We start from the raw sequence: 14,806 nt of genomic DNA on the forward strand, positions 1-14,806 counted from the left end.
AAAATATTTTAAACCTATCAGTACAAACCTCCAACCAATTAATTTACTTTGACAAAAATTTCGAAAAAGTGTGATTTTTTATATATTTTGTTATCGTTTTGATTTTTTCAACTTAAAATATATACATATATATGTACGCTCAATAGTCACGTATTGCAGTTTAATCGAATCGGTTATTATTAGTTTTGACTGATAAGCGAGAATTCAAAGTCATCGTTTTATTAAAGACTCCCATACAAAGCGCACCACGCTCACAATGAGCATTTGTATGGCGGAAGCGGTCTTTTCAGAAAATCACCATTTTTTCATGTTCCCGTCATTATTTTGAATATAAAAGCTGTCGAGGGCAACCTTTGGTATCTACATATCAATCTTTTTTTTTTTTTTTTAATTTTTGTTTATTTGTACTGGTAGGTAAATTGCGGTATTTTTAATGGTTGTGGCTATTTGCAGGTACTATATCTGCGAATTATTGGCTATTTGCAGGTACCATATCTTCCACAGGCGCAAAAACTTCTGCACATGCGCGTGAACTGTCACTGTCAGCGTGTTTACTGTCAAAATTTTGTTTTAAACTTCTTAAAATTTAGTTCAAACTCGTAAAGTGACATAGTATGAACGATTGATTAAACATATAAGATTAAAATAATGAACGATTGATTAAACAAGTCTAGCATACATTAAATGTAAGAAATTATAATCGGGTTATAAGTTCACGCGCATGCGCAGAAGACTTTTCGCTTATCGCAGATATAGTACCTGCAAATAGCCAATAATTCGCAGACATAGTACCTGCAAATAGCCACAACCATTTTTAATAGAACAGTGATGTTCGGCTGTTCCAGTGCTAAATATATTGCTGGAAAACCGTCTGGTTCTACGACGAAAAGGACTGTATTTGTGGGGGGGGGGGGAGATGGCCTCACTTAGAGGGCTTTATTGATTGACCTCTAAAGTGGGCTTATTATCATCTACATACATTTACTTTCAATACAAAATATACTAAGTTACTTCACATTTACGTCGATTTAAAACAAATTCTTAGCATATGAAACGTCGTCCTTTAGGAATCGGTTGGATTCATCACATAAAGTGAGCTGCGAACAAGTGCGGACAAAATTCGTCATACTTGGAGACGACAAAATAATAAGTATTGATATAATTAAATTGATGCGCGCCACTGGCAGCAGGCCATATCGCTATGGCCGCGGTGTCGGTTCGCAGGAGCGCTCCGCTAATCGCAAAGTTTTTAATCGCTTCAAACTTGGACGAAATTCTGTAAACAATATGGACGCGCGATCCCTCACAACACAATGAAGTGGAGGGTAAGTTACGGGGGCTTCCAAACGGTGGGTGTTGTTGATACCCACCCAACACCTAGGTAAAATTCACTTAAGACTTGGGTAATACCCGGCCAAAGATGGTACTTTGATACCTCGGCAACGTTAAATTGACTAGAATGCTTATTTAATTTGAATTATAAGGGGAGATACCACAGTAATTGGCAGGTGAGGAATAACGTTGTTGGTTACATTTTGCCTTTGCTCTTGTTCGCTACCAATAGATTTTACTTTAACGTTGAATTCAAGAGGCTGAATATTTTGGATTGCATTGTTTCTATGGTTTTAATTTTTTGGCAAGCTTTTTACAATCTTTTTACTAACTTTAAATCAGGAGCCTAGGAGTTCGGCCGCCTGTGTGCAAACTTAAATCGGCCGCTCTTTAATTTTATCAGCATTTGTATAAATCCTTAAAAAAAATGAAGTGTATGCGAGTAGTGCAAAAATCTTTCCTTGAGTTAAATATTGCGTAAGAAATGTAGCGTTGAAAATTTTAATCACAATTAAAAATAACCAGAAAAACAGATAGAAAACCAAAACGTTTAATTATGAGCAAGACCAGACGACAAGACAGACTGGACGTTTTCAAGTTCATTCATGAAAATATAGTGTTTTTATCCCCAATCCTACATTTAGGACATTGTCCTTTAGATGACCAACCATCACTCAACATCCCTGAAGAAATACCTATGGCAGTTGCAAAGATAATATAACATAAAAGACCTAGCTATACTTGCTATCCTGTTATTTCCCCGAATTATAGTTTGGGTGTGTTACAAGTTGTAACGTACAATAGCAATCCACAAGTATACACAAGACCACCTAAATGCATTTTAAATATTACTTAAGTAAAATTACTAGTCTCTTGTTTCGTATTTTTTAAGGAATATAATTCCGTATGCAAATATAATTGCTCATATGCATATGTACATATATGTATGTATGTATTGTAAAGGTGGATTTATTTAATAAACGGATGACGTGGGTAAGAAGCATGACAAGGGTAGTGAATATAATGGAGAGTAATGAGATTGAAATAGTACTGGGTGGATCCCGTAGCTAGAAAAACGGCCAAGAGATGGACGAAAGAAGTTCTCGAATGTTACCCGAGATAATGTAAACGGGTGCAAGGAAGCCTACAGGGAAGATGGGTGGATGAGATGGATAAGAGTTGTCCAATACAGAAACGAATGGAAGCGTGTTAGAGAGGCTTTCATCCAGCAGTGGATGGCGAATGGCTGTAAATGATGATGACAATTGCCACTGTGCTTAACTTGTTTAATGGTCAAGATTTAGGGAAAATACAAAAATTACATAATAAAGCTATGAGAGGTATTTTGAATGTGGGTAGATTAAAAAGTATTATAAGTATGTTAGATGAATTGGAATGGATGAATATTATAACTAGTTTAAATCTTAGTACATTGTCTTTTGTTTATAAGTTGGATCATAATTTAGTACATAAGTAAGTACTTTAATGATTATACAATAAGGAATAGAGATAGACATAGTTTTTATACTAGAAATAAGGACAAATTAGACGTAAGTAGAGTAAAAAAAAAATAAGACAGCTGGGGGTGTTTTTCACAGGGGTGTGCTCATGTATAATGCTCTCCCTGAGTGCATCAGGTCTTCTAAGACCATGGATGCATTCTTGCGAGATCGAGGAGACACCTCTGTGAGGGAAAGTACATATAAGTTAAATATAAAATTTTAGAGTTAAGTTATTAAGATGTATTTTTTTAATTAGCTAATAGCTAAAATTATATATAAATAAACAAATAAATGATATATGCAAATAGTACTGTAGTTTAGTACCAGTAAAATATGTACATATATTATGTTTATAAATCTGTTTTTAATAGATAAGTTTATGTAAATTAATACATTGGAAGCTATTAAATAACACCACCTGAATTACAGTAAACATTTTTATCTCAACAAAAGCTTAATACTAAATAAATTGGGAAAAAATTGTAAATACTATACATATTAGCCAGCAGCATAGCTCGGACGTTAAGCTTCTGCTTACCGTCAAGAAGGTGCCGGGTTCTATCCCTGAATGAAAATGAATTTTTCAGAGTATGCTGTTGGTCAGACCTGGATTTGTGACTCCAGGTTGATCGTTTCCTATCAGAGTTTGCCAATTTTCTCTGATTTCATTGTTGAAACGGTTCCCGGAAAAAAAAATTGGCTAAAAATCCTTCCTACCTACTATGTCACCACTATTTGAAATTTGATGGATGTACAATAAAAATTTATGTACAATTCATAGATGTCTCGTTAATTTGCGAGTTTTTTCAGTGTCTCGCAATTCAACGACTTATAATAAAAAAAATGCTGCATTTGTATTTGTAATTGGCCAGGAAGGCGCATTGGGATTTACCTGTAAGGCCTTCCTGGTATATATGTAAAATAAAAATAAAAAATATGTATATATTATAGATATATTATATATGTATAGCTACAGCATAGTTCAGTGTTTATATGATTTTTGACCAGTAGATAGATCGTATGTACATATGTATGTATGTAGGTTCAAATTCCGACTTTTTATTCAGTTCGTCTATCGCTGATGGCAAGATCTGGATGATTACACTGAGCAACAAAAAAAAAATACCAGAGCGGAGACTAGCCAATCTTTACTAAGTTTGACCCACTGAAGTCGAATATGATATTGATTTTTGTTGGTGGGTGATCGTTTACGAGATATGAGCGTTTAAAAAAATCCGCGATTTTTACAGTTTTTTGGCTTTTGCGGTCTTTAACTCAAAATTTAGGATTGTTACGCTCAAAGTGAGTATTGGAATCAATAGTCAGATATTTTTCCTATTAATTGTTATATTTCATTGCATTAAAAGTCAAAAATATATTTTTGTTTACGGATTTTTTTTCCGTGCTATTTTTCATTTATTTGGCAAATTTTTTATTTCACCACGTTTATAAGGATTGGTTTTCTATCTCAATATTTTTTTTTTATCTAAACGTACTAACTCAAGCGGTAATTGCAATTTAAATGCTTTCGTTGTGTATATGGTTGTAGCGCGTAATATTTTGGGTGCAAGCGAGATGGCATGTAGTCCGACCGCTGTACTCTGTGAGGTGGATTACATGCCATCTCGCTTGCACCAAAAAAAAAAAATATATTTTTGACTTTTAAAATTCGCTAGACAATTAATTAGAAGTATTTTAAAGCAATGAAATATAACAATTAATAGGAAAAATATCTGACTATTGATTCCAATACTCACTTTGAGCGTAACAATCCAAAATTTTGAGTTAAAGACCGCAAAAGCCAAAAAACTGTAAAAATCACGGATTTTTTTAAACGCTCATATCTCGTAAACGATCACCCACCAAAAAAAATCAATATCATATTCGAATTCAGTGGGTCAAACTTGGTAAAGATTGGCTAGTCTCCGCTCTGGTAACTCAAAAACGTGATTTTTTGTTGCTCAGTGTTATTAAATCCAAATAAACTCTTTCCTGTTAGATTTCTCCAATTCAATTCAAGATCCAATAAAATCAGCATCCTCTCCCTCTTTCACGAATTCGGCTAGTTCAGATTTGTATACATTTTTATACAATATACATTTGTTTGTGGTTTGTAATTTATGTACATATACCTTAATTGTATAATGTGATTGGATATATACACAGTTATCCACAGTGTCGATATATGTATGTAGGATGACCTGTCATGGCACTAGCATGTATGAAAAAAATACCTATAGCATATAAAGAGTAAATCATTTTAACTAAAAGTACATACATATAGTAGTATTATACAGAGGACACAGAGTTACCTACAAATACTTTTTAGTCCTGGATGAGTTTCGTTTCGCGTGTTCCTTTGGCTCACCTTGTACCATTCCCTTGAGTGTACGTTAAGGATTTTTGTTGTTGTTCTGTTGGAACTCTTCCGTAGTCATCATTCATTGCACCCAAGGAGAGAAAATTACTAATTTTCCACGTTGACCTCGTTTCGAACTTGCCTACGTACATACTATAATTGAAAAGTGTCAAGTGTTCTTTCGTTATATACGCCCTCGTTGTATTTTAAGACACATGGCGTAAATTTTAAAACAACGTTTAATAAATAATGCGTTGTGTGTAAAAAGTTACCGACTCGCGTCCAATCTTGAGAGACTCGTTTCGCGCGATTTACACGCGTAAATTTAATTCTTGTACACGGTTAAAATTTTTGTTATTACGCGGAAAGTGTTTTATAACTTCATCAATAAATCGCGGTCGTTACAATTTGAGGATTTTTATTATAAATAATATTTTTGAGATTTATTGCTCACAAAACCATCTAACAGAAACAATACTGGAAACTTCATTGCAATGTTTCATTTCAATTTAAGAAAGCAATTCCTGTATGTTTGTTCATTTGTCTGTACGTTTTTCAAAATTATCTTGAAAACGAGCTTAAGGATTTTGATGAAATGAACGAAACTACCCTTTTTGGGGACGAGAAAGCGATTTAGCTTTACAAAGTGATGTCTCGATTTTGAGAAAACTCATTTAACTAGTAAAATAGAGGGTTGATATTTTTTATAATACAAATCAAATAAAATTTACTTTAAACGTATTACATCAACTATGAGAAAAGTTCGTTTATATTGTAAAATATGAATTTGACTAAAAATGAATAAAACAAATGAAATGGATCTCAAATAAATTTCATTTATTTTAAATATAATTTTATTCAAATACTATCACGTCGTAAATCGTTTTTTGTTCAAATTGTAAAAGTCAGTCCAAGTGTACATTTCGTTCGTTCGTGAATATACTAGTTTGTTCATACACCAACCAATCTGGGCAGTCATAGTGTACATAAAAGAACAAATTGACAAACGAACTATGTAGTTTGTACATGCATAAATTTAAATATTCCTAATCGTTTGTCCCACCCTCTATGTATGTACATATGTTTACCCTAAGTTACAATATTTTTAATATTAGCGGAAACGGAAATTATATCAACATTGTAATGCGGTTTCTATAGGATTTCCCCTTTTAAATGAACTTCTCTAAGGTTTTGATAACTAAAAGTTTCATACGACAGCTGGGGAGTTTGTTTGAAGGTTGCTTCTGACTATAAGCGCTTAAACTAAAGCCTATAGTTCGTGTTTGAATTAACTATGTACATATTTAGTATACATATATATGTACATAGAATGAACAAACCGGAGTGAATACTTGGAAAGTAGCATATAAAACTCTTAAGGCAACTACTCAATCGAGCAACGCCTAATATTCTCAATATTTGAAAAAAAAAGTAAATAAGAAGTTAAGGCTATTGTTCATTGGCTTTACTTTAAAGTTTATTAAAAAGGAAAAGTTTTGTTTGATGTGGAGCAAGTCTATGTATGTATGTGAAATGAAGACCTTTGAATAATAATAAGTTTAAAAAATATATATTTCAGAGATAGATGATCTGAATTTGGGTCTTTTAGAACCAAGCTGCAGATATATTTCTTATATATATTTATATACATATATATGTAGGGTCTCAGTGTAGGTATGCCTACATAGTAGGCGTAGAATCGGGAAAACTCATTACGAATTTCCCCGCCGTACAAAATAAACGTATAATTGCGAAACCGATCGTCTTACATTCCCGGTATTTGCCCGCTCGATTTTCCTCTGTTTTCCGCGCGCGCTTTTCACCCCACCCGCTCTTCCCTCACTCCACACCCCCAAACCGTGTTGCGCGCCACCCCACCCTCCCACCCTCCGTCCCCCTCCTCCTGCAGACGGTTGAGGGGGAGGGGGGTGAAAGCGGCGGACGCCTAAGTAATTTCGCTTAAGAACTCTAAACGTAATTAGTGTGGGGGTGGGTCGAAGGGGATGGGGGAGGCTAGGGGTGGTTGCGATGGGAAGGGCTTGAAACTTTGAGAGGGTTGTATTCGCGCGCTCGGTATATTTACCAACCTATTACCGAGCGCGTTGTTAAGGGTGCGCCCTCACCCACCCCCTTCGTCACCGCACTCCCACCCCTTGCTCTCCGTCCCTCCACTCCGGCCCTTCCCCTCCGGCTGGTCCTGCGGCAACTTTCTCTTTTGTAAATTGCGGGCGGGTTTCTGTTGCGCGATATCAAAGGACGACGAATTAAACGGCTACACCTCTGCGAGACGCGCCTTTCACCTGTAATTATATACACAGTGTGCTGGAAACCGATTTCAGTCTCTTCTTATTAATTTTAGGACAAATCATCACCTTGAAACGACGAAGAGGAAATCAGAAGATTAATGAAATTGGGTTCGAGTGCTTTCGGGCGAATCAATGCTAGTATGTGTGTATGTACATATAGATCTACATAAATTTAAAAATCATTTCACAGGTGTCCCACTTATAATATACATACATAAATTTATACCTATGTATGTAAAGATCTGGTAAAATTGGTGTCACTATTTTCAAGACAATATTTAAGTACAGATGTTTATTTTACAGTTATATCTACTAGACTAGTATTGTATCCGATGACATATCATCGAATGGGTATTGGCATATTAAGTCATTAAATAAATAAAAAAATAAAATAAATGTATCGTCGGTCATATGTTCGATCCCCATGCGGTTGATTTTTTTCAAATACCTAGTATAAAGTATATTTTATTTAATATTTATATTTACTTGTTTAATATAAAAACTGCCTACCTACCTACATGTAAACAATACAAAACACCAATAGAAAAATTAATTAATCAAATAAATTTTCAATGGATGGCAGTAAATTCTCTGCCAAGAGGTAATATTGGTGACCGTATATATGTATATAGAAGTTTTTTCTTTTGTTATTGTATTCATATACACGTTTTGGCAGAGGTTTAGCTTGTGACGTACATAAATATGTCGAATCGAAACGACTATTATACATAGTACGGTGAGCGTTATCTCAGACATACAGACAGACACAATAGCGATAGTATTATACTAGATTTGATGACTGAAATCTTGTTAATACAAACCTTATGAGTAGATTTAATCCTTCCCTACAGTAGTTGATAAAGAAAAAAAAGAATTCTAAATAGTGGTCTATTTCTTAAAATATACATTATAAAATATTATATATATAATATTTTATAATGTAGACAAAGTTTATTTGAATTTCTAAAAACCATGATTCAATGATAAACTTTTTTAAATATTGTTTATTTTGAATAATTTTTTTTAGAAAAAAATAGTTCTTGTTCTTGGTGAGAAATAAATTGAATTAAACTATAAAATTGTTCATATGTATGTATGTATGTACATACTCTCTACCATTCACTGCTCTACCATTCAGCTGTGAAATGAAATAGATAAAGTATCACATTAATTACGATTTAAATTAGCTCATATTTTACGGGAGACGTACCGAAGCGAATTTATCGTTAGATAGTTGAGCATTGCGTGAATCGCACAAAATTTTTAATACGATTATGAGAAAAAATTGTTTTAGGTAGATATTTCGCTGTTGTAAGCGAAAAAAAGTCATCCTGTATTAAAATTTTTCACTCGAAGGCGCTAATCGCAACTTTTTATATTCAAAAGGAGCATTTCGTAGAACCGTTCCACTTCTGAAATTGTTACAGATTAACAAAAAAACGAAAGCTCCATTATTAAAGTTTTTAGTGAATCACTTTTTAGAATTAATTACGCTCGGTGACGTCACTGACGGATTTATGAAAAATTACCACTTCGGTTTTTTCTTTATTATTTCCTCGCGTTCGCTTAATTACATCTTACTTTGCTTTCGCTAATTGTTTTCTCGTTAAGAATTCTTTTTAATCGACGATTTTAAATTTACATTTATATTGTTGTTGTAGCGAATTCTTTTGATTACTTATTTCTAATTTTTCTACACACGTACATATATAATACATTTAATGCTACAATTGTAGATTTAATAATTATTTGTTTGTTTGTCTTCATTGAACGGGACCAAATTAAATTCAAATTACAAATTAATGTATTACATGCGGAGCATAGTACTAGAAATTAATACAAAATAAACTTTAATACCATTTGAATACTTCATTCAAAATTGTACATTGGAAAAAATGAGCATTGTTCTTTTATTTACATGTAGTTTACATTCACATGTAGTTTAGATAGGAAAAAATCGTTTAAAAACTAGGTTTCGTTTCAAGTTATAATCAAATAGTTATTGGACTTGGCTCACTGTTGTGTTGGACGTCAATATCAAAAGGGTAAGCATAAAGGGGGAGAAAAGAACTTACTTGTAATAAAAGAAGTGAATGTAACAAAATATTTGAAATTAAAATATACGCGTGCGCCAATTTTAAAACAAAACAACCGACCAATCAGGCGGCGCCATTCAAGTCAAGCGGCCAATTAGAAGCGCTCGCGTGCGACGCGCAGGAAAAGGGTTGTAATACTAATTAATACGTCCATAAATTTTCATTAAATATTTAAACTGGTACTTTTCGTTCGTTTGCCAGCGATTGTTTTCTTTTGTGTGTATAAAAATGTAGCATGTGTGTGTGTAGAAGGCGTGTTTGCGCGATTTTTTTCGTTTACATAATTATGATATATTAATGATGTAAAAGGGGAAATGTGGCGTCCACCGAGACGACGCCCTGCGTCACGACGGAAGAAATGCCGGGTAGAAATTAGTAGGGGGTGGGTGGTGTGGGTGGCCTGGGGCTACAGCCCCTTCGACCACCCACACCCTTCCCCTCTCCATTGTTTGCTCCGTCGGCTCAAAGAATTCTCCCGTAGAACATAATCATAGGTACCCGCCCCCCCTATCTCTGGCGCCACCCGCCACCCTCTCGACCGCCCACCCTCCCTCCGGATCCCGCGCGAAGGGAAAGCACAACCCCCCCACCATAAAACTCTTTTCATTTCTTAATAATGAATAGCGGTTTACCTATATGTATATCTAATGGACGAACAACTATCTGATAAGTACGAGCCCAACAAAAAGACGCTTTTCGAGATACTGCGATCGATCTGCATTGAAATTTCAATCAAAAATACCACACACATGGATAAAAAAATATTTCATACCTTTCATTAAATGATTTTTATTTATTCATTGATAGCCAAGACAGTAGAACATTATGCAAGTACATATATTAAGTATGTATGTACAAGTGAATTGTTTTTTTTTTATAATTGAAAGGTGACGGGTGCAAAAGTCTAATTTACTTTTATTGATATTACCAAGTAATTTTCTAGGCTTTTCTAATATTTGAATTTTAATCAATTGAGATCAAAGTTTTCTGAAAGAATTTTGCGTTTTTATCTGATATTTTGGTTTAGGTACATACAAAATTGACATTAGTGAATCTCTTTCATTATTTTCCATAAGATTTTTTTTGATTTTTAAATGCTTTTTATTATTAATAAATTATGTTCACAATGCATCTATTTTAATAGCTACTGATCTACTGATCATTTTCTATTTTACAATTTAATTTAATATTTATTAGTAATTGGAGTATTATATTATTCTAATGTTAATGTACAGCGTAATAGGAAAAATAGCTCAAAAACCTATTTACCATCTATTCATAAGATAAACATATCCCAATGTATGTAGTATTCATGATGATATGATATGATAAAGAGTAAAAAAAGTCATTATGTTTGTATTGAGTGTGCATTTAACATTTTTATGATAGATATTGGGTGTGTACTTACTTATATTTGGGTTTGAATTATTAAAAAAAAAAAAAATAGGTACGTTCTTCTCATTGAAAATGGAATTTTTATACAAAGGCGTACAAATGGTGCCATCTTAGTTAGATTAATACGGCGCCGGCAAAGGCTGTGTTTTTAAGTGAAAATTTTTCAAAATGGAGCGAACCGCTTAAGACGACATCGCGAAAAACATTTCACATTCATTTTAAAGAGAACAGTCTCTCAAAATTGTTATCCTTGTTTTTGTTCGCCTTATCAAACGTTTCGTGAGAAAAAAGAAGTGACGATGCATGATAAGGACTATGCACAGGTTTTGACAGAGTAATGTTCGCATTATTCACGGTCGGTAAATCCTTCACTTCTTTTTATTTTTTTCACTTTCATGGGTTGTCGCGTTTTGTCAAAAAATTCAAAGAAATAACGCGGACACAAATGCGAATGTGCCAAGTGCTATGATTTTCCTCGCAGCAGCGTCTCCATACACACATAAATATGGACCCCCACTACGTATGCATATGCGATGCGCGTGGGTATATATATATTTAATTTTAAGCATGTACAATTCTGTAGATCAAGAACGCATTGGATTTTTTTTATAGACGAAGAAAAACAAAATCCCCCTTTGAAGGGTTTTGGTCCAGTGTTCAGTAGGGGCGGCTTACCCGCCCTTGGTGGCCAAACTTTCCGCGAAGAAAAGCCTCCAGCGACGCTCGATTTAACACGGTGGTCCATTCACATCGGATTTTACACCCACACACAAATTTATACACACAAGGTTGTGTGTTCGTTTTTCTTTTTTTTTGTATTTATTTTATTTTTCTTTGGCGCCTTTGAAAACTTAATGCTCGGAAGGGATTGCGTGTCACGCAATATCTCACAAATCTAATTTAATATCTCTCGCATACTAAACATCAAAAGGCTCCGGCTGGACCTCTGGAAAGCGGCACAACCGCCTGAGAAAATGTCATATTTTCGCAGGACACGTGCCCCCGGGACTTGCTCGCTGTATCCCAGCATCATCAGACCATGAGATTTTTCCACCATAGTGGTAGGTATGCGAGACGGTGTATTATATCGACATCCATTGTGTTTTCCCCTTTCGCATGAAATGTGATAAGTTGTCCGAAACGGGGATTCGTTTTCGCCTTTGGGGTGACTTAACATAATACCCTTCGACGATTGGTTTCGATTTCGTTTCATTTTTGGCTTGAACAACCCCTTATTAACTAACCGATTCCGATTTCAACGCCATGAATTTTCCGATACGAAAATTTAAATTGTTTTTCCGCGTATACCAGAGCTCTTCATATTATATCGGTTAGCATGGTTACAAGTACATTCATAATTGTTAATATAATTTTCATGTGGCTTGATATTTGGAACTGAAAGAAAATTATTTTTACTAAATATCATATATACATATTTATTTATTTATATATAAATATGTATATATTTATATATAAATAAACATATAAGCATAATAAAAATACTATATATAAGAGTTAGAGATACATATATGTTATAGACAATACATTAGTTTGGAAATCATTCAATCACTCAAATAGTGATGACATTGAGGGTAGGATGGTTTTTGCCAATTTGATGGAGGAACTGCTTCGACAATGAAATCAAATGAAATGGTTCGACAATGAAATGGCAAACTCTGATGGGAAACGATCGACTTGGAGTCACAAATATCCAAGTCTGACCAGCAGCATTTAAGATTATACTCATAATAAATTATTTTCAATCAAGGTCAGCTCACGGGATCGAACATGGTGACCTCTCGGTGCTTAATATCACCGCAACCACCGAGCCACGCTGCTGGCTAAGATATTGTTTCATTTCAGTTCGTTTGTCTTTGTAATCTACAATAGTTTCGTTCATTGCAGTCAATCATGAGACTTTATATACTGACAAACAATAAAAATATCCAACGATACAAGTTTTGAAGGCATATTTTAGTCGTAATATGCATCCTCCGTTTCAGCTTATGGGATCGAACCCGGCGACCTCTCGGTGTTTTCACATCAACGCAACATATATGTATGTACATATGTATACCTATAAATGTTAATATATTGAAATTGTTTGAGAAGGATAAGTTGTTTTGTTTTCCGCTGGAAAAATAGATAAGAATAAATGATGAAACATTGGTTCGGTGAATAGAATGAAAGTATACTACATACATATGTACATACATACTTACATAGGCAGTGCTAATTTTTGACAGTCTGATTAAATCGGAAATTTTTATTGGAGATTGTGAATTTGGATTATAGAAAAATTCAATATGCTTAATAAACAATCTGTAGATGCAATCAAGAATCTTATATGCTTATATTAAAAGCCAGTAGCAAAGCTTGCTGGTTCCGTTAATGCTAACCACCGCGAGGTTCTGGGTTCTAGTCCTGGTTTGACCTCGATAGAAAATAATTTATTCGGAGAATTTCTGCAGTTCTGCTGGTCAGACTTGGATTATTGTGAAGTTTTCTATCAGAGTTTGCCAATTTTTTTGATTTAATTGTTCCTTACCAAATTGGCTACTTACAGTCTGTTTGTCAACACTATTTGAATATAATTTAAAAAATGTATATCTAATATTTAATTTGGAAAGAGACTTTGTATGTATGTATGTAACCTTCGTTCGTTGGGTCGTAAATCCGTGACGTCATCGAACAAATAATTCGATTCAAAGGATTCGAAGTCCCCGGGGGCAGAGGCACCGAGAGCGAAGCTGCCTTCACACCGGGGGCGAAGCCCTAGGGGGCACAGCCCTAGGGGACGCAGGCACCCGATTCTGGTATACATATAATTTTTTATAAGAGACTTACTATATATGTTTGTTTGTTCATGACGATCAATTTCATAAAAATAAAAAATTGAGTATTCAAATAAATATATATAAAATAAAACTATTCAAATAAATATATATATAAAATGTTTACTATTAGCTTAGTCATGTTTAAGCGGTTTATATTACAAATACCGAGCGAAGCCGGGTAATACAGCTAGTATTATATAAATACAAAGTATTGTTTATATTGCTATTATATAAATATAAAGTGTTGCTTTAGTGCAACCTGTAATGGCACCATGGTAAAAATATAAATTTATTTATAATTTATAAAAGATATTTGATGTTGTGAATACATTTCTACACTTTCAAAGTACTTAAAAGGTATCGTTACCTTACTTGTATTTGTCAAGGCATATCATTATTGCAGGATAATTATTTAGCTGAATCGTTTACTTCTCAAACGATCGTGGAGCATGGGGTGGGTTATATTCACTATTTTGTCCCTTTGTGGTGCGATTTCTTTGAACTGGCGCTCAATTCTGATCTTTTCTTCTTTTCCACACCCCTCCCCACGACTCCTCTCTACTTCGCCGTGAGAATACATTCTTCCTTTAAAATCATATCTTTTCCTAATTATGGGTGGGTAACGAAGAAAAAAAAAGAGAGGAAAAAAACCGCCATTAAAACTGTAATAGGCGATTTAAAAGGAATACGGAAACGGCGGGAAGAGGAGATTATAAATGACGCGGGCCGCGAGCGAGGGGAGGGGAGGAGGAGTTGAAGACGAAGCGGAAGAAGAGGAAGAAGAATTCCCTTTTTAAAACACGGCATTTCACAATGGTATTAAGACTACACTTTTACGGGAAAATTATTACGCGGAGATTTCGTAAATTATATTAATTTATATTTTCCGAGGCCAGCCCTGGGGCTCAGGCTCTCCGTCCCACCCAGGGCTCGGGGTGGCCCTCCTATCTCTCCGTCTCCGTCGGTTCTATCGCGATTG

The sequence above is a fragment of the Arctopsyche grandis genome, chromosome 9, assembly GCF_051622035.1.
Source record: "Arctopsyche grandis isolate Sample6627 chromosome 9, ASM5162203v2, whole genome shotgun sequence".
In the NCBI taxonomy this organism is placed as follows: domain Eukaryota; kingdom Metazoa; phylum Arthropoda; class Insecta; order Trichoptera; family Hydropsychidae; genus Arctopsyche; species Arctopsyche grandis.